General features: G+C 38.3%; 1 protein-coding gene across 1 annotated transcript in view; it reads right to left on the bottom strand.

The window, feature by feature from the left end:
* Nucleotides 1-22,699, bottom strand: part of enah (ENAH actin regulator) — a 99,995-nt gene that overhangs the window by 76,393 nt on the left and 903 nt on the right. The gene's annotated exons all lie outside the window — the stretch shown is intronic.

The following is a 22,699-nucleotide window of genomic DNA, read 5'->3' on the forward strand; positions in this document are numbered from 1 at the left end:
AATGTGGAAATTGTGCAACTTGGAAAAATGTCCCTGAAAACTGGGAATTCTTGGAAATCCGGGAATTTTTTAAAAATTGTTGAAGGAGAGCACACAATTTTGAAAAATGTGGAAATTGTGCAACTTGGAAAAATGTCCCATTCATTTTGAAAGGGGAAAAATGTCCCTGAAAACGGGAATTCTGGGAAATCCGGGAATTTTTTTTTAATTGTTGAAGGAGAGCACACCATTTTGAAAAATGTGGGAAATTGTGCAACTTGGAAAAATGTCCCATTCATTTTGAAAGGGGAAAAATGTCCCTGAAAACTGGGAATTCTTAGAAATCCGGGAATTTTTTAAAATTGTTGAAGGAGAGCACACCATTTTGAAAAATGTGGGAAATTGTGCAACTTGGAAAAATGTCCTATTCATTTTGAATGGGGAAAAATGTCCCTGAAAACTGGGAATTTTGGGAAATCCGGGAATTTTTTTAAATCGTAGAAGGAGAGCACACAATTTTGAAAAATTTGGAAATTGTGCAACTTGGAAAAATGTCCCATTCATTTTGATTGGGGAAAATGTCCCTGAAAACTGGGAATTTTTGGAAATACGGGAAAAAAATTTAAATTGTTGAAGGAGAGCACACCATTTTGAAAAATTTGGAAAAATGTGGGAAATTGTGCAACTTGGAAAAATGTCCCATTCCCTTTGAATGGGGGAAAATGTCCCTGAAAACTGGGAATTCTTAGAAATCCGGGAATCTTTTTAAATTGTTGAAGGAGAGCACACCATTTTGAAAAATGTGGGAAATTGTGCAACTTGGAAAAATGTCCTATTCATTTTCAATGGGGAAAAATGTCCCTGAAAACTGGGAATTCTTGGAAATCCGGGAAAAAAATTTAAATTGTTGAAGGAGAGCACACAATTTTGAAAAATGTGGAAATTGTGCAACTTGGAAAAATGTCCCTGAAAACTGGGAATTCTTAGAAATCCGGGAATTTTTTAAAATTGTTGAAGGAGAGCACACCATTTTGAAAAATTTGGAAATTGTGCAACTTGGAAAAATGTCCCATTCATTTTGAATGGGGAAAAATGTCCCTGAAAACTGGGAATTTTTGGAAATCCGGGAATTTTTTTTAAATTGTTGAAGGAGAGCACACCATTTTGAAAATGTTGAATATTTTGGAGTTGGAACGGTTCGAATCGGATGAAAAATTGTGGAACTTTGAAAAATGTCCCATTGATTTCAATGGGACATTTCATGAAAATGTGAGAATTTTGGGAAAAGCCGGAATTTTTGTTAGAAAATGTTAAAAGACTTGAATTTGGAGCTAATCCTCCTTTTTCATTATCCCATTTAAAGCAGCAGTTCCATTGGCAGCGAAACAGGCCCAGAGCATAATACTACCACCACCATGCTCGACGGTAGGAATGGTGTTCCTGGGATTAAAGGCCTCACCTTTTCTCCTCCAAACATATTGCTGGCTATTGTGGCCAAACAGCTCACTTTTTGTTTCCTTGACCCACAGTTGTTGAGGTTGTGTGGACATCCACTCATGAAACATCATACAAACACTAAGTAAAGGAACATTCCACTTCCTTGGCCTAAATGCCAACATGAATGTTGTGTTGAGGGTTGAGGGGACGACTCCAGGCTGAGCGGGAGAAGTTACAAGGCCAGATAATGAGGCCAGGCAGCAGTGACAAGATGGCAACTGACCAACACCCAAGTGTGACTGTGCAACTTCTCAAGTGTCAAATTGTGCTAACCTGGCAGCTTTGGAGCGTGAAAGTGCAAACACACCCTGCACCGTTTCTGTGGGGTCAAATGTTTCACCAACGTGAAGCTACAATCCCAGAAAAATCTTATTTTCTGTGGGGTCACATGTTTCACCAACGTGAAGCTACAATCCCAGAAAAATCTTACAAAGTCGGTTTCCATATGAGTTGGGAAATGGTGTTAGATGTAAATATAAACGGAATACAATGATTTGCAAATCCTTTTCAAGCCATATTCAGTTGAATATGCTACAAAGACAACATATTTCATGTTCAAACTCATAAACTTTACTTTTTTTTTTGCAAATAATAATTAACTTAGAATTTCATGGCTGCAACACGTGCCAAAGTATTTGGGAAAGGGCATGTTCACCACTGTGTTACATGGCCTTTCCTTTTAACAACACTCAGTAAAGGTTTGGGAAGTGAGGAGACACATTTTTGAAGTGGAATTCTTTCCCATTCTTGCTTGATGTACAGCTTAAGTTGTTCAACAGTCCGGGGGTCTCCCTTCTCATATTTTAGGCTTCATAAAGCGCCACACATTTTCCATGGGAGACAGGTCTAGACTGCAGACGGGCCAGGAAAGTACCCGCACTCTTTTTTTTACGAAGCCACGCTGTTGTAACACGTGGCTTGGCATTGTCTTGCTGAAATAAGCAGGGGCGTCCATGATAACAACATATGTTGCTCCAAAAGCTGTATGTACCTTTCAGCATTAATGGTGCCTTCACAGATGTGTAAGTTACCCATGTCTTGACCACTAATACACCCCCATACCATCACACATGCTGCCTTTTACACTTTGACCCTAGAACATGTCTTGGCCACTAATACACCCCCATACCATCACACATGCTGCCTTTTACACTTTGCGTCGATAACAGTCGTCTGGATGGTTCGCTTCCCCTTTGGTCCGGATGACACGACGTCGAATATTTCCAAAAACAATTTGAAATGTGGACTCGTCAGACCACAGAACACTTTTCCACTTTGCATCAGTCCATCTTTGATGATCTCGGGCCCAGAGAAGCCGGCGGCGTTTCTGGGTGTTGTTGATAAATGGCTTTGGCTTTGCATAGTAGAGCTTTAACTTGCACTTACAGATGTAGCGACCAACTGTAGTTACTGACAGTGGGTTTCTGAAGTGTTTCTGAGCCTATGTGGTGATATCCTTTACACACTGATGTGGCTTTTTGATGCAGTACAGCCTGAGGGATGGAAGGTCACGGGCTTAGCTGCTTACGTGCAGTGATTTCTCCACATTCTCTTTGATGATATTACGGAGCGTAGATGGTGACATCCCTAAATTCCTTGCAATAGCTGCTTGAGAAAGGTTGTTCTTAAACTGTTCAACAATTTGCTCAGGCATTTGTTGACAAAGTGGTGACCCTCGCCCCGTCCTTGTTTGTGAATGACTGAGCATTTCATGGAATCTACTTTTATACCCAATCATGGCACCCACCTGTTCCCAATTAGCCTGCACACCTGTGGGATGTTCCAAATAAGTGTTTGATGAGCATTCCTCAACTTTATCAGTATTTATTGCCACCTTTCACAACTTCTTTGTCACGTGTTGCTGCCATCAAATTATAAAGTTAATGATTATTTTTTGCAAAAAAAAAATGTTTATGAGTTTGAACATGAAATATGTTGTCTTTGTAGCATATTCAACTGAATATGGCTTGAAAAGGATTTGCAAATCATTGTATTCCGTTTATATTTACATCTAACACCATTTCCCAACTCATATGGAAACGGGGTTTGTATTTATTTGAGAGGAAAGGAGTTTTTGCAGGACTAGAAGACATTAAAGGAGTCCTATCATGATTTGACATGTAAAACACTTCCTGGTGTCTACAGAACATGTCGTGCTGCTTCTTGGGTTAAAACTGGGGCTGCAACAACTAATCGATTAAATCGATTGAAATCGGTTATAAAAATAGTTGGCGATGAATTTAGTCATCGATTCGTTGGATCTATGCTGTACGCAGAGGCAATTTAATTTTTTTATTTTTTATTTATAAACTGCAACATGTACAAACAGCTGAGAAACAATAATCAAAATAAGTATGGTGCCAGTATGCTGTTTTTTTCCAATAAAATACTGGAAAGGATAGTCTGTCTCTTTTATCCGATTATTAATCGATTAATCGAAGTAATAATCGACAGATTAATCGATTATCAAATTGTTAGTTGCAGCCCTAATATATATATATATATATATATATATATATATATATATATATATATATATATATATATATATATATATATATATATATATATATATATTAGGGCTGCAACAAAGTGGTGACCCTCGCCCCATATATATATATATATATATATATATATATATATATATATATATATATATATATATATATATATATATATATATATATATATTAGGGCTGCAACAACTAATCGATTATAAAAATAGTTGGCGATGAATTTAGTCATGGATTCGTTGGATCTATGCTATGCGCAGAGGCAAATTTTTTTATTTTTTTTATTATTTTTATTATAAACCTTTATTTATAAACTGCAACATGTACAAACAGCTGAGAAACAATAATCAAAATAAGTATGGTGCCAGTATGCTGTTTTTTCCCCCAATAAAATACTGGAAAGGATAGAATTGTAGTTTGTCTCTTTTATCTGATTATTAATCGATTAATCGAAGTAATAATCGACAGATTAATCGATTATCAAATTGTTAGTTGCAGCCCTAACATTATATATATATATATATATATATATATATATATATATATATATATATATATATATATATATATATATATATATATATATATATATATATATATATATATATATATATATATATATATATATATATATACATATTAGGGTAATCATAGTAGTATCGACTAGATACGCTCTTGTACTTGGTATCATTACAGTGGATGTCAGGTGTAGATCCACCCATGGCGTTTGTTTACATTGTGACGCCGGTGAGCTATTGTATCCTCCTACGGTGTGTAGTGAAGCATGTTTAGCTATTCCTCGTCCTCCAGTGATAATACTACTTGCAGGAAACGTACTTTGTCGCCATGGAGACGAGGATTAGTGATTTAGAAGTGGCTAAAACACTGTCTTAAAGCAGCTCTTGCTGAGGGTGTTTCAGTGTTATAACTTCACCTTTATCTTGACTTTTTACACCAAAATTCTCCCTTTTCTGTCTACACACTGTGTCTGCTTGTAAGTACTCTGTGTGTGTGCGCTGCCCAACATGCTCCTCTGCTCCTACAACCAGCAATGTCATGCCCGGGAAGCGCTACTTTTCAAGCAGAGTATAGTACAGTTTTTGATACTATACTAGTAGTGGTATAGCGTACAACACTAGTGTGATACTATACTAGTAGTGGTATAGCGTACAACACTAGTGTGATACTATACTAGTAGTGGTATAGCGTACAACACTAGTGTGATACTATACTAGTAGTGGTATAGCGTACAACACTAGTGTGAACGTAGCCATACTACATCCTCTTTGTTGGACTTTTCTATGATCAACGCCCCCAAATTGAAGACAACAAAAGGTCACCTTCCTCCAGAATGGCCATCATGCAGGCACAAGAGTTTTAAGTTGCAGGCGTCCACCTGCTGGTGGGAGTGGGCTGAGTTACAAAGTGGTAAACAATCAGGAGAACATGATCGTGTGAATGGGACATTTTTTCCAAGTTGCACAATTCCCACATTTTTCCATCGATTCAAACCATTCCCCCTTCAACACATTCAATTCATCCTGGAAAGTCAAACAACCATTTTTCCACGTTCAACAAATTTCCAGGAATTCCAGTTTTTTTCTAACCTTATTTCCAACCTTTTCTAGTGCGATGACTCCTTTCACATTTTTCAACCCATTTCAAGCGTTCCACCGTCAAAACATTCCTCTGAGTCAGGAACATTTCCAGGAAGTTCCAATTGAAATGAATGGAACATTTTTCCAAGTTGCACAATTCCCACATTTTTCAACCGATTCAAAGCATTCCACCTTCAACACATTCCACTCATCCTGGACATTCAAACTATCATTTTTCCAAGTAAAAAAAATTCCAGGATTTTCCAGAATTCCAATTTTTGCAAAGCCCTATTTCCACCCTTTTTTCTGGCGACTACTTTTCAACCCACTTCAACCATCAAATAATTCCTCTTAATCAGTACTCCAGTACTTGGTATCATTACAGTGGATGTCAGGTGTAGATCCACCCATGGCATTTGTTTACATTGTGACGGCGGTGAGCTATTGTATCCTCCTACGATGTGTAGTGAAGCATGTTTAGATATTCCCCGTCCTCCAGTGATAATAATACTTGTAAGAAACTCACTTTATTTGTCACCATGCAGACAAAGATTAGTGATTTAGAAGTAGCTAAAACACTTCCTGAGGGTGTTTCGGTGTTATAACTTCACCTTTATCTTGACTTTTTACACCAAAATGCGTCCATTCTCCCTTTTCTGTCTACACACTGTGTCTGCTTGTAAGTACTCTGTGTGTGTGCGCTGCCCAACATGCTCCTCTGCTCCTAAAACCAGCAATGTCACCACGTGACGACGACAACGAACCAGTACTTTTCAAAGAGAGTATAGTACAGTTTTGGATTGATCAGTACCAGGATACCATTGTAGTATTGGTATAGCGTACAACTCTAGTGTGATTAGACTGACATGCGTCCTTCAAGGTTTACAAGCGGACAAAGTTGTGTTATGCCCAACATAACTTTCATGTTCCCAGGTCTGGACCAGTACTAGACACCCAGGTGGGAGTTGGCAGCATGGTGCTATGTCACTACCACACCATGATGTGAGTGGCAGCAGTCGACACCACCACAGGACACCAAGCAACACACCAACATAAATATTACTTATCATATTTATATTAGTATTTCTATCACAAGTGTTTCTATCACAAGTGTTTCTATCACAAGTGTTTCTATTACAAGTGTTTCTATCACAAGTGTTTCTATCAGAGTGTTTCTATCACAAGTGTTTCTATCACAAGTGTTTCTATCAGAGTGTTTCTATCACAAGTGTTTCTATCACAAGTGTTTCTATCACAAGTGTTTCTATCAGAGTGTTTCTATCAGAGTGTTTCTATCACAAGTGTTTCTATCACAAGTGTTTCTATCACAAGTGTTTCTATCAGAGTGTTTCTATCACAAGTGTTTCTATCACAAGTGTTTCTGTCAGAGTGTTTCTATCACAAGTGTTTCTGTCAGAGTGTTTCTATCACAAGTGTTTCTATCACAAGTGTTTCTATCACAAGTGTTTCTGTCAGAGTGTTTCTATCACAAGTGTTTCTATCACAAGTGTTTCTATCACAAGTGTTTCTATCAGAGTGTTTCTATCACAAGTGTTTCTATCAGAGTGTTTCTATCACAAGTGTTTCTATCACACGTGTTTCTATCAGAGTGTTTCATACACAAGTGTTTCTATCACAAGTGTTTCTATCACAAGTGTTTCTATCACAAGTGTTTCTATCACAAGTGTTTCTATCACAAGTGTGCTGTTTGACAATGGCAGCAGAAAAACCCTCTATTCAGAATACACAGCAGTCAACCAAATAAAGGCTCTTGGGTTGAGATCTGGACTAAAACTACTAGTTAAAGATCTGGACTAAAACTACTTGTAAAATATCTGGACTAAAACTACTTGTTAAAGATCAGGACTAAAACTACTTGTTAAAGATCTGGACTAAAATTACTTGTTAAAGATCTGGACTAAAACTACTTGTTAAAGATCTGGACTAAAATTACTTGTTAAAGATCAGGACTAAAACTACTTGTTAAAGATCAGGACTAAAACTACTTGTTAAAGATCTGGACTAAAACTACTTAATGAACTGGACTAAAACTACTTGTCAAAGATCTGGACTAAAACTACTTGTTAAAAAAGGATTTAGAAGCCTGGGTAACTTTAGCCTAGAGTACCAACAGTTTTCAATCTTTCATCTACCAATGATTTGAGCCCAGCATTCTAAGTGGGGAAGCCCAGACCTCCCGGTGTCCCCCATGGTCACCTCCCGGTGTCCCCCATGGTCACCTCCCGGTGTCCTCCATGGTCATCTCCAGGTGTCCTCCATGGTCACCTCCCGGTGTCCCCCATGGTCACCTCCCGGTGTCCTCCATGGTCATCTCCTGGTGTCCTCCATGGTCATCTCCTGGTGTCCTCCACGGTCCCCTCCCGGTGTCCCCCATGGTCACCTCCCGGTGTCCTCCATGGTCATCCCCCGGTGTCCCCCATGGTCACCTCCCGGTGTCCTCCATGGTCACCTCCTGGTGTCCTCCATGGTCATCCCCCGGTGTCCTCCATGGTCATCTCCTGGTGTCCTCCATGGTCATCTCCTGGTGTCCTCCACGGTCCCCTCCCGGTGTCCCCCATGGTCACCTCCCGGTGTCCTCCATGGTCATCCCCCGGTGTCCCCCATGGTCACCTCCCGGTGTCCTCCATGGTCACCTCCTGGTGTCCTCCATGGTCACCTCCCGGTGTCCCCCATGGTCACCTCCCGGTGTCCTCCATGGTCATCTCCCGGTGTCCTCCATGGTCATCTCCCGGTGTCCTCCATGGTCATCTCCCGGTGTCCTCCATGGTCATCTCCTGGTGTCCTCCATGGTCACCTCCCGGTGTCCCCCATGGTCACCTCCCGGTGTCCTCCATGGTCATCTCCTGGTGTCCTCCATGGTCATCTCCTGGTGTCCTCCATGGTCATCTCCTGGTGTCCTCCATGGTCATCTCCCGGTGTCCTCCATGGTCACCTCCCGGTGTCCTCCATGGTCATCTCCCGGTGTCCTCCATGGTCATCTCCCGGTGTCCTCCATGGTCATCTCCCGGTGTCCTCCATGGTCACCTCCCGGTGTCCTCCATGGTCATCTCCTGGTGTCCTCCACGGTCCCCTCCCGGTGTCCCCCATGGTCACCTCCCGGTGTCCTCCACGGTCATCTCCCGGTGTCCTCCATGGTCACCTCCCGGCGTCCTCCATGGTCATCTCCCGGTGTCCTCCATGGTCACCTCCCGGTGTCCTCCATGGTCACCTTCCGGTCTCCTCCACGGTCATCTCCCGGTGTCCTCCACGGTCACCTCCCGGAGTGTCCTCCATGGTCATCTCTTGGTGTCCGCCATGGTCATCTCCCGGTGTCCTCCATGGTCACCCCCTGGTGTCCTCCATGGTCATCCCCTGGTGTCCTCCATGGTCATCCCCTGGTGTCCTCCATGGTCATCTCCTGGCGTCCTCCATGGTCACCTCCTGGTGTCCTCCATGGTCACCTCCTGGTGTCCTCCATGGTCACCTCCTGGTGTCCTCCACGGTCATCCCCTGGGGTCCTCCACGGTCATCCCCCGGTGTCCTCCACGGTCATCTCCCGGTGTCCTCCACGGTCATCCCCCGGTGTCCTCCACGGTCATCCCCCGGTGTCCTCCACGGTCATCCCCCGGTGTCCTCCACGGTCACCTCCCGGTGTCCTCCACGGTCGCCTCCCGGTGTCCTCCAAGGTCGCCTCCCAGTGTCCTCCACGGTCACCTCCCGGTGTCCTCCACGGTCACCTCCCGGTGTCCTCCACGGTCATCCCCCGGTGTCCTCCACGGTCATCCCCGGTGTCCTCCCGGTGTCCTCCATGGTCATCAAGTTCAACCCGGTAGACACGGAAATGTTCCCAGGCCAGCTGTGAGGGATCCTGCCTTCAGCGTGTCCTACCAGTCCAGACACATGTGCCAGGCTTGTGTCACAAACGCCAGCTGAATGCCGACGCTAACATTTTCTCCAAAGTCACAGTAACGTGGACAGTTCTGGAAGAGACTGCCGGCGCCGGAAATGTTGGCGTCGACACAAACAACCCTGGAGATGACCTCATCGATGCCTCCTGGAAATGTGACAGCACGACCTTGGAGCCAACTCACTCATTCTGTCTGTAATCTGTGGCGTCAACCGGAGTGCGTGGGGGTGTGGCCACGGTTGTCAGGGCTAGTAACATTTCATAACCCCGAATCATGATGACGGCGCTTATCTGACTGGCCTCTCTCAGCGTTATGTGCGGGCTGGAAATAAAAGCCTGCACCATCATTGGTTAGGAATGCAGTCCTTAAAAAGGTGACTTTCACCTTGACCTATGCACGACAAGGACACTGGAGGGATGACTATGGTTTGGTTTTTAATACTACAACTAAATCAGTACTTTGAAAATGGTGCCAGTACTTAAACTGGTACTTGCAAATAGGAATTGAAAAAAAGGAAAATAATATTTTTGAGACGATAAAAAATATCAATGTAATCGTAGTAGTATGGACTATAAACGCTCCTGTACTTGGTATCATTACAGAGGATGTCGGGTGTAGATCCACCCATGGTGTTTGTTTACATTTCCCCATTTAAAATGAATGATCCATTTTTCAAACTTCCACAATTTCCACATTTTTCAACCGATTCAAACCAACACATTCAACTCATCCTGGAAATTCAAACAACCATTTTTCCACGTTCAACAAATTTCCAGGAATTCCAGTTTTTTTCTAACCTGATTTCCAATCTTTTCTAGTGCGATGACTCCTTTCACATTTTTCCACCCATTTCAAGCGTTCCACCCTTAAAGGCCTACTGAAAGCCACTACTACCGACCACGCAGTCTGATAGTTTATATATCAATGATGAAATCTTAACATTATAACACATGCCAATACGGCCGGGTTAACTTATAAAGTGACATTTTAAATTTGCCGCTAAACTTCCGGTTCGAAACGCCTCTGAGGATGACGTATGCGCGTGACGTAGCCCGGCGAACACGGGTATGCCTTCCACATTGAAGCCGATACGAAAAAGCTCTGTTTTCATTTCATAATTCCACAGTATTCTGGACATCTGTGTTCGTGAATCTGTTTCAATCATGTTCATTGCATTATGGAGAAGGAAGCCGAGCAAGCAAAGAAGAAAGTTGTCGGTGCGAAATGGACGTATTTTTCGAACGTAGTCAGCCACAACAGTACACAGCCGGCGCTTCTTTGTTTACATTCCCGAAAGATGCAGTCAAGATGGAAGAACTCGGATAACAGAGACTCTAACCAGGAGGACTTTTGATTTGGATACACAGACGCCTGTAGAGAACTGGGACAACACAGACTCTTACCAGGATTACTTTGATTTGGATGACAAAGACGCAGACGTGCTACTGTGAGTATGCAGCTTTGGCTTTTTTTTGCGTATGTACGTAACTTTTTTAAAATATATAAGCTTTATGAACCTTGGGTTAGGTGAACGGTCTTTTGGGCTGAGTGATTGTGTGTGTTGATCATGTGTTTGAATTGTATTGGCGTGTTCTATGGAGCTAGGAGCTAGCAGAGGAGCTAGGAGCTAGCATAACACGTACCGTACCGTACGTGCGCGTCACGTATGTAACTTTTTAAAAATATATAAGCTTTATGAACCTTGGGTTAGGTGAACGGTCTTTTGGGCTGAGTGATTGTGTGTGTTGATCGGGTGTTTGAATTGTATTGGCGTGTTCTATGGAGCTAGGAGCTAGCAGAGCAGCTAGGAGCTAGCATAACAAACACGCAGGTGTTATTATGCAGGATTAATTTGTGGCATATTAAATATAAGCCTGGTTGTGTTGTGGCTAATAGAGTATATATATGTCTTGTGTTTATTTACTGTTGTAGTCATTCCCAGCTGAATATCAGGTACCGTGAGTATGCAGCCTTGGCTGCTAAACATTCGATAACTTGACCGTATGTGCGCGTCACGTACGTAACTTTTTAAAAATATATAAGCTTTATGAACCTTGGGTTAGGTAAACGGTCTTTTGGGCTGAGTAATTGTGTGTGTTGATCAGGTGTTTGAATTGTATTGGCGTGTTCTATGGAGCTAGGAGCTAGCAGAGGAGCTAGGAGCTAGCATAACAAACACGCAGGTGTTTTTATGCAGGATTAATTTGTGGCATATTAAATATAAGCCTGGTTGTGTTGTGGCTAATAGAGTATATATATGTCTTGTGTTTATTTACTGTTGTAGTCATTCCCAGCTGAATATCAGGTCACCCCCGGCTCTCACAGCATCTTCCCTATCTGAATAGCTTCAACTCCCCACTAGTCCTTCACTTGCACTTTACTCATCCACAAATCTTTCATCCTCGCTCAAATTAATGGGGAAATTGTCGCTTTCTCGGTCCGAATCTCTCTCACTTCATGCGGCCATCATTGTAAACAATAGGGAACTTTGCGTATATGTTCAACTGACTACGTCACGCTACTTCCGGTAGGGGCAAGCCTTTTTTTTATCAGATACCAAAAGTTGCAATCTTTATCGTCGTTGTTCTATACTAAATCCTTTCAGCAAAAATATGGCAATATCGCGAAATGATCAAGTATGACACAGAGAATAGATCTGCTATCCCCGTTTAAATAAAAAAAATTCATTTCAGTAGGCCTTTAAAACATTCTTCTTAGTCAGGACAAAAAAACTAAGGAAAAATTCCCAATTTTCCCGAAATTCCAGGAATTCCATAATACCGTTTCTCAATTTAAAATGTTACTACTTCAACATTTCTCGACCGATTCGAAATATTCCAACACCAACCATTTCAGCTCATTCAGAACATTCACAATTTTTCAGCATTTTATAAAAAAATCCCGCTTTTCCCAAAAAAATTCCAGGAAGTTCCCATTGAAATGAATGGGATATTTTTTCCAAGTTGCACAATTCCCACATTTTTCAACCGATTCAAACCATTCCCCCTTCAACACATTCAATCCATCCTGGAAATTCAAACAACCATTTTTCCACGTTCAACAAATTTCCAGGAATTCCAGTTTTTTCCTAACCTGATTTCCAACCTTTTCTAGTGCGATGACTCCTTTCACATTTTTCCACCCATTTCAAGCGTTCCACCGTCAAAACATTCTTCTGAGTCAGGAAAATTTCCAGGAAGTTCCAATTGAAATGAATGGAAACATTTTCCAAGTTGCACAATTCCCACATTTTTCAACCGATTCAAACCATTCCACCTTCAACACATTCCACTCATCCTGGACATTCAAACTATCATATTTCCAAGTTTAAAAAAATTCCAGGAATTCCCAGAATTCCCGGTTTTTCAAACCCTATTTTCACCTTTTTTTTCTGTGGACTACTCCTTCCACATTTTTCATCCGTTCCACCGTCAAAACATTCCTCTTAGTCAGGACAAAAAAACTAAAGTTGTTTTTTGAACCGAAAAAATTCCCAATTTTCCCGAAATTCCAGGAATTCCATAATACCGTTTGTCAATTAAAAATGTTACTACTTCAACATTTCTCCACCGATTTGAAAAATTCCAACACCAACCATTTCAACTCATTCAGAACATTCACATTTTTTCAGCATTTTATAAAAAATCCCGCTTTTCCAAAAAATTTCCAAGAACTTCCCAATAAAATGAATGGGACATTTTTTCCAAGTAGCACAATTCCCACATTTTTCAACCGATTCAAACCATTCCCCCTTCAACACATTCAGTTCATCCTGGAAAGTCAAACAACCACTTTTCCACATTCAACAAATTTCCAGGAATTCCTGCTTTTTTTCCTAACCTGATTTCCAACCTTTTCTAGTGCGATGACTCCTTTCACATTTTTCAACCCATTTCAAGCGTTCCACCGTCAAAACATTCCTCTTAGTCAGGACCAAAAAACCTCAAGTTGTTTGTTGAACTGGAAAAATTCTCAATTTTCCCGAAATTCCAGGAATTCCATAATACCATTTCTTAATTAAAACTGTTACTACTTCAACATTTCTCCACAGATTTGAAAAATTTCAACACCAACCATTTCAACTCATTCAGAACATTCACATTTTTTTCAGCATTTTATAAAAAATCCCGCTTTTCCAAAAAATTTCCAGGAACTTCCCATTAAAATGAATGGGACATTTTTTCCAAGTTGCACAATTCCCACATTTTTCAACCGATTCAAACCATTCCCCCTTCAACACATTCCACTCATCCTGGACATTCAAACAACTATTTTTCCACGTTCAACAAATTTCCAGGAATTCCAGTTTTTTTCTAACCTTATTTCCAACCTTTTCTAGTGCGATGACTCCTTTCACATTTTTCAACCCATTTCAAGCGTTCCACCGTCAAAACATTCCTCTGAGTCAGGAACATTTCCAGGAAGTTCTAATTGAAATGAATGAAACATTTTTCCAAGTTGCACAATTCCCACATTTTTCAACCTATTCAAACCATTCCACCTTCAACACATTCCACTCATCCTGGACATTCAAACTATCATATTTGCAAGTTCAAAAAAATTCCAGGAATCCCCAGAATTCCCGGTTTTTCAAACCCTATTTTCACCTTTTTTTCTGGGGACTACTCCTTCCACATTTTTCATCCGTTCCACCGTCAAAACATTCCTCTTAGTCAGGACAAAAAAACTAAAGTTGTTTTTTGAACCGAAAAAATTCCCAATTTTCCCAAAATTCCAGGAATTCCATAATACCATTTCTCAATTAAAATGTTACTAATTCAACATTTCTCCACCGATTTGAAAAATTCCAACACCAACCATTTCAACTCATTAAGAACATTCACACTTTTTCAGCATTTTATAAAAAATCCCGCTTTTCCAAAAAAATTCCAGGAAGCTCCCATTGAAATGAATGGGACATTTTTCAAACTTTCACAATTCCCACATTTTTCAACCGATTCAAACCAACACATTCAACTCATCCTGGAAATTCAAACAATGTTAGTCAGGACAAAAAACCAAATTGGTTTAAGAACTGGAAAAAATTCCCGGTTTTCCTGAATTTCCGTAATACCATTTCTCATTTAAAAAATGTTTACTACTTCAACATTTCTTGACCGATTTAAACAATTCCAACACCAACCAATTCAGCACATTCATGCGCCTTCAAAGAAATCCTGCCATTTCCGAAATCCCCTAAATTTCCAGGAAGTTCCCATTGAAATGAATGGGACATTTTTCCAAATTGCACGATTCCCACATTGTTCAACCTTTTAAAACCATTTCCACCTTCAACACATTCCACTCATCCAGGACATTCAAACTAACACTTTCCCAAGTTCAACAAATTTCCAGGAATTCCTGCTTTTTTCTAAACTTATTTCCAACCTTTTCTAGTGCGATGACTCCTTTCACATTTTTCAACCCATTTCAAGCGTTCCACCGTCAAAACATTCCTCAGAGTCAGGACCAAAAAAACTGAAGTTGTTTTTTGAACTGGAAAAATTATCAATTTTCCCAAAATTCCAGGAATTCCATAATACCATTTCTTAATTAAAACTGTTACTACTTCAACATTTCTCCACCGATTTGAAAAATTCCAACACCAACCATTTCAACTCATTCAGAACATTCACACTTTTTCAGCATTTTATAAAAAATCCCGCTTTTCCAAAAAATATCCAGGAACTTCCCATTAAAATGAATGGGACATTTTTTCCAAGTTGCACAATTCCCACAATTTTCAACCGATTCAAACCATTCCCCCTTCAACACATTCCACTCATCCTGGAAATTCAAACAACCATTTTTCCACGTTCAACAAATTTCCAGGAATTCCAGTTTTTTTCTAACCTGATTTCCAACCTTTTCTAGTGCGATGACTCCTTTCACATTTTTCCACCCATTTCAAGCGTTCCACCGTCAAAACATTCTTCTTAGTTGGGAACATTTCCAGGAAGTTCCAATTGAAATGAATGGAAACATTTTTCCAAGTTGCACAATTCCCACATTTTTCAATCGATTCAAACCATTCCACCTTCAACACATTCCACTCATCCTGGACATTCAAACTATCATATTTGCAAGTTCAAAAAAATTCCAGGAATTCCCAGAATTCCCGGTTTTTCAAACCCTATTTTCACCTTTTTTTCTGGGGACTACTCCTTCCACATTTTTCATCCGTTCCACCGTCAAAACATTCCTCTTAGTCAGGACAAAAAAACTAAAGTTGTTTTTTGAACCGAAAAAATTCCCAATTTTCCCGAAATTCCAGGAATTCCATAATACCGTTTGTCAATTAAAAATGTTACTACTTCAACATTTCTCCACCGATTTGAAAAATTCCAACACCAACCATTTCAACTCATTCAGAACATTCGCATTTTTTCAGCATTTTATAAAAAATCCCGCTTTTCCAAAAAAATTCCAGGAACTTCCCAATAAAATGAATGGGACATTTTTTCCAAGTAGCACAATTCCCACATTTTTCAACCGATTCAAACCATTCCCCCTTCAACACATTCAGTTCATCCTGGAAAGTCAAACAACCACTTTTCCACATTCAACAAATTTCCAGGAATTCCTGCTTTTTTCCTAACCTGATTTCCAACCTTTTCTAGTGCGATGACTCCTTTCACATTTTTCAACCCATTTCAAGCGTTCCACCGTCAAAACATTCCTCTTAGTCAGGACCAAAAAACCTCAAGTTGTTTGTTGAACTGGAAAAATTCTCAATTTTCCCGAAATTCCAAGAATTCCATAATACCATTTCTTAATTAAAACTGTTACTACTTCAACATTTCTCCACAGATTTGAAAAATTTCAACACCAACCATTTCAACTCATTCAGAACATTCACATTTTTTTCAGCATTTTATAAAAAATCCCGCTTTTCCAAAAAATTTCCAGGAACTTCCCATTAAAATGAATGGGACATTTTTTCCAAGTTGCACAATTCCCACCTTTTTCAATCGATTCAAACCATTCCCCCTTTAACACATTCCACTCATCCTGGACATTCAAACTATCATATTTCCAAGTTCAGAAAAATTCCAGGAATTCCCGGTTTTCAAACCCTATTTTCACCTTTTTTTTCCTGGGGACTACTCCTTCCACATTTTTCATCCGTTCCACCGTCAAAACATTCCAACTAAAGTTGTTTTTTGAACCGAAAAAATTCCCAATTTTCCCAAAATTCCAGGAATTCCATAATACCGTTTGTCAATTAAAAATGTTACTACTTCAACATTTCTCGACCGTTTTGAAAAATTCCAACACCAACCATTTCAACTCATTCAGAACATTCACATTATTTTATAATATATACATATATATATATATATATATATATATATATATATATACATATATATATATATATATATATATATATATATATATATATATATATATATATATATATATATATATATATATATATATATATATATATATATATATATATATATATTGAACTGTCCATAAGCTTCTAGGGATGACCTTTTTTGCAGAATGGACTCTGATATTAACACAAAAAATTTTTAAATAATTTAATACAAAATTATGTCTGTAAAAATAAATAAATAAATAAATAAATATATTGAAAGTTTTATGGAACACATTGTTTCATTGATATTGATTACGTGTCAATCGCCATATTTCTTGACATGGTTTTTATTGGCCCAGATCTCAGCTGATCTGAGTTTCCCTTCAGGTTTACAGCTTTTGGGGTCCCCAACACTAAAGGAGACCATCCTGCAGTGTAGCAAATGGAAGTTCCTGTTCACTTTGGGTCGGCCTCCAGCTGGAATCAATTAAGGGCTTTCTCTGGAACAATGAAGCAGCCTTTGTCTCCTGTTCAGCAGTAATTCACAAAGACCAGTAAGAAAAAAGAAAAAATACGACGTGACTCTGAGGCGCATTCTTGCATTGAAGTGAAGAAGATGAGATGAAATAAAGCAGATGCTCTTCTGGGATCATTCAGTCAAGAAGACCCACGGCGCCACAGTCTTGGTGTTCCCCAGGAAACTAACTCACCCGTCAGTGTTACACAACACATGCAGAGTTGCTTCCAACTAAATGTCAGTCCAGGGCACGGGTCTCAGACTCCATCTACTTGGAAGTAGGCTTGTACCCTATACCGGTACTACTATAGTACCGCCATACCCATCAATCATATTCAGTACTATACCGTCTCTGAAACGTACCGGTCCCGTCGAGTCATTGCTGGTTTTACGAGCAGAGGAGCATGTTCGGCAGTGCGCGCACACAGAGTACTTACAAGCAGACAAAGTGTGTAGACAGAAAAGGGAGAACGGACGCATTTGGGCTTATTAGCGGCTAAAATCTATCTGTATAAACAACGTCAACAACTGTCATAAACATGTGCCATATAGTGAAACCACACTAAACAACACTGTCATAAACATGTGCCATATAGTGAAACCACACTAAACAACACTGTCATAAACATGTGCCATATAGTGAAACCACACTAAACAACACTGTCATAAACATGTGCCATATAGTGAAACCACACTCAACAACACTGTCATAAACATGTGCCACATAGTGAAACCACACTAAACAACGCTGTCATAAACATGTGCCATATAGTGAAACCACACTAAACAACACTGTCATAAATATGTGCCTAATAGCGAAACCACACTAAACAACACTGTCATAAACATGTGCCACATAGTGAAACCACACTAAAAAACACTGTCATAAACGTGTGCCATATAGTGAAACCACACTAAACAACACTGTCATCAACATGTGCCATATAGTGAAACCACACTAAACAACACTGTCATAAATATGTGCCATATAGTGAAACCACAATAAACACTGTCATAAATATGTGCCATACAGTGAAACCACACTAAACAACACTGTCATAAACATTTGCCATATAGTGAAACCACACTAAACAACACTGTCATAAACATGTGCCATATAGTGAAACCACACTAAACAACACTGTCATAAACATGTGCCATATAGTGAAACCACACTAAACAACACTGTCATAAACATGTGCCATATAGTGAAACCACACTAAACAACACTGTCATAAACATGTGCCATATAGTGAAACCACACTAAACACTGTCATAAACATGTGCCATACAGTGAAACCACACTAAACAACACTGTCATAAACATGTGCCATATAGTGAAACCACACTAAACAACACTGTCATAAATATGTGCCTAATAGCGAAACCACACTAAACAACACTGTCATAAACATGTGCCACATAGTGAAACCACACTAAAAAACACTGTCATAAACGTGTGCCATATAGTGAAACCACACTAAACAACACTGTCATCAACATGTGCCATATAGTGAAACCACACTAAAAAACACTGTCATAAACATGTGCCATATAGTGAAACCACACTAAACAACACTGTCATAAACATGTGCCATATAGTGAAACCACACTCAACAACACTGTCATAAACATGTGCCACATAGTGAAACCACACTAAACAACGCTGTCATAAACATGTGCCATATAGTGAAACCACACTAAACAACACTGTCATAAACATGTGCCATATAGTGAAACCACACTCAACAACACTGTCATAAACATGTGCTACATAGTGAAACCACACTAAACAACGCTGTCATAAACATGTGCCATATAGTGAAACCACACTAAACAACACTGTCATAAATATGTGCCTAATAGCGAAACCACACTAAACAACACTGTCATAAACATGTGCCACATAGTGAAACCACACTAAAAAACACTGTCATAAACGTGTGCCATATAGTGAAACCACACTAAACAACACTGTCATCAACATGTGCCATATAGTGAAACCACACTAAACAACACTGTCATAAATATGTGCCATATAGTGAAACCACACTAAACACTGTCATAAACATGTGCCATACAGTGAAACCACACTAAACAACACTGTCATAAACATTTGCCATATAGTGAAACCACACTAAACAACACTGTCATAAATATGTGCCATATAGTGAAACCACACTAAACACTGTCATAAACATGTGCCATACAGTGAAACCACACTAAACAACACTGTCATAAACATGTGCCATATAGTGAAACCACACTAAACAACACTGTCATAAATATGTGCCTAATAGCGAAACCACACTAAACAACACTGTCATAAACATGTGCCACATAGCGAAACCACACTAAAAAACACTGTCATAAACGTGTGCCATATAGTGAAACCACACTAAACAACACTGTCATAAACATGTGCCATATAGTGAAACCACACTAAACAACACTGTCATAAACATGTGCCATATAGTGAAACCACACTAAACAACACTGTCATAAACATGTGCCATATAGTGAAACCACACTAAACAACACTGTCATAAACATGTGCCATATAGTGAAACCACACTAAACAACACTGTCATAAATATGTGCCGTATAGTGAAACCACACTAAACAACACTGTCATAAATATGTGCCATATAGTGAAACCACACTAAACAACACTGTCATAAATATGTGCCTAATAGTGAAACCACACTAAACAACATTGCCATAAACATGTGCCATATAGTGAAACCACACTAAACAACACTGTCATAAATATGTGCCATATAGTGAAAACACACTAAACAACACTGTCATAAACATGTGCCATATAGTGAAACCACACTAAACAACACTGTCATAAATATGTGCCATATAGTGAAACCACACTAAACAACACTGTCATAAACATGTGCCATATAGTGAAACCACACTAAACAACACTGTCATAAATATGTGCCATATAGTGAAAACACACTAAACAACACTGTCATAAATATGTGCCATATAGTGAAACCACACTAAACAACACTGTCATAAATATGTGCCATATAGTGAAACCACACTAAACAACACTGTCATAAATATGTGCCATATAGTGAAACCACACTAAACAACACTGTCATAAATATGTGCCATATAGTGAAACCACACTAAACAACACTGTCATAAATATGTGCCATATAGTGAAACCACACTAAACAACACTGTCATAAATATGTGCCATATAGTGAAACCACACTAAACAACACTGTCATAAACATGTGCCATATAGTGAAACCACACTAAACAACACTGTCATAAATATGTGCCATATAGTGAAACCACACTAAACAACACTGTCATAAATATGTGCCTAATAGTGAAACCCCACTAAACAACACTGTCATAAATATGTGCCATATAGTGAAACCACACTAAACAACACTGTCATAAATATGTGCCTAATAGTGAAACCCCACTAAACAACACTGTCATAAATATTTGCCATATAGTGAAACCACACTAAACAACACTGTCATAAATATGTGCCATATAGTGAAACCACACTAAAAAACACTGTCATAAACATGTGCCATATAGTGAAACCACACTAAACAACACTGTCATAAACATGTGCCATATAGTGAAACCACACTAAACAACACTGTCATAAATATGTGCCATATAGTGAAACCACACTAAACAACACTGTCATAAATATGTGCCTAATAGTGAAACCCCACTAAACAACACTGTCATAAATATGTGCCATATAGTGAAACCACACTAAACAACACTGTCATAAATATGTGCCTAATAGTGAAACCCCACTAAACAACACTGTCATAAATATGTGCCATATAGTGAAACCACACTAAAAAACACTGTCATAAATATGTGCCATATAGTGAAACCACACTAAACAACACTGTCATAAATATGTGCCTAATAGTGAAACCACACTAAACAACACTGTCATAAACATGTGCCATATAGTGAAACCACACTAAAAAAACACTGTCATAAATATGTGCCTAATAGTGAAACCACACTAAACAGCACTGTCATAAACATGTGCCTAATAGTGAAACCACACTAAACAACACTGTCATAAACATGTGCCATATAGTGAAACCACACATTTTGACTTTATTTTAAAATATGCAATTGATTTTTTCAATTAGCTAAATCAAAAATAAAGAAATGTCAAACAATTCATTTATATATTTTTTAAAACTAAATGAATAAATTAATACACAATTTTAAAAGAGTAAATAAGTTATAAACTATATATGACAGTAAATAAAAATGAATAAATAAAATAATTAGACATTGTGTGAGGGAAATCTGACGCCAAAATTTAAATATTATTGTAAAAATTATGTGCTTTTTTAAAAAACAAATTGTATTAATTTTTTTGAATACAATTTAAAACAAAAAAAGTACTTTATTTTAAAATATGCAATTGATTTTTTCAATTAGCTACATTAAAAATAAAAAATGTCAAACAATTCATGGATATATTCTTTAAAACCAAATGAATACATAATTTTAAGAGAGTAAATAAGTTATAAACTATACATGACAAGTAAATAAAAATGAATAAATCAAATAATTTGACATTTTCCACGTCAAAATGCAACACGAGCAAGTTGCTGGTCGACAGCAACAAAGTTGAAGCCAAAATAAAAATATTATAGTAAAAAATACATGCTTTTTTTCCTAAAATTAACATTTTTGAATACAATTTTAAACATTTGTTATTTTATTTTAAAATATGCAATTGATTTTTTTAAATTAGCCACATTAAAAATAAAGAAATGTCAAACAATTCATGGATATATTCTTTAAAACCAAATGAATAAATGAATACACAATTTTAAAAGAGTAAATAAGTTATAAACTATATATGCCAGTCAATAAAGATGAATAATTAAAATAGTTTAAGTGAGATCTTCTCATCCAAACTGCGACACAAGCAAGTTGCAACAAAGTTGACGCTAAAATTAAAATATTATAGTAAAAAATACATGCATTTTTTTCCTAAAATTGGTATTAAAATGTTTTAATTACATTTTAAACAATTTTTTTTCAACTTTATTTTAAAATATGCAATTGATTTTTTCAATTAGCTACATAAAAAAATGAAGAAATGTCAAACAATTCATGGATATATTCTTTAAAACCAAATGAATAAATGAATACACAATTTTAAAAGAGTAAATAAGTTATAAACTATATATGCCAGTCAATAAAGATGAATAAATAAAATAGTTTAAGTGAGATCTTCTCATCCAAACTGCGACACAAGCAAGTTGCAACAAAGTTGACGCCAAAATTAAAATATTATAGTAAAAAATACATGCATTTTTTTCCTAAAATTG

Source organism: Entelurus aequoreus, linkage group LG03 (assembly GCF_033978785.1).
Source record: "Entelurus aequoreus isolate RoL-2023_Sb linkage group LG03, RoL_Eaeq_v1.1, whole genome shotgun sequence".
Taxonomy (NCBI): domain Eukaryota; kingdom Metazoa; phylum Chordata; class Actinopteri; order Syngnathiformes; family Syngnathidae; genus Entelurus; species Entelurus aequoreus.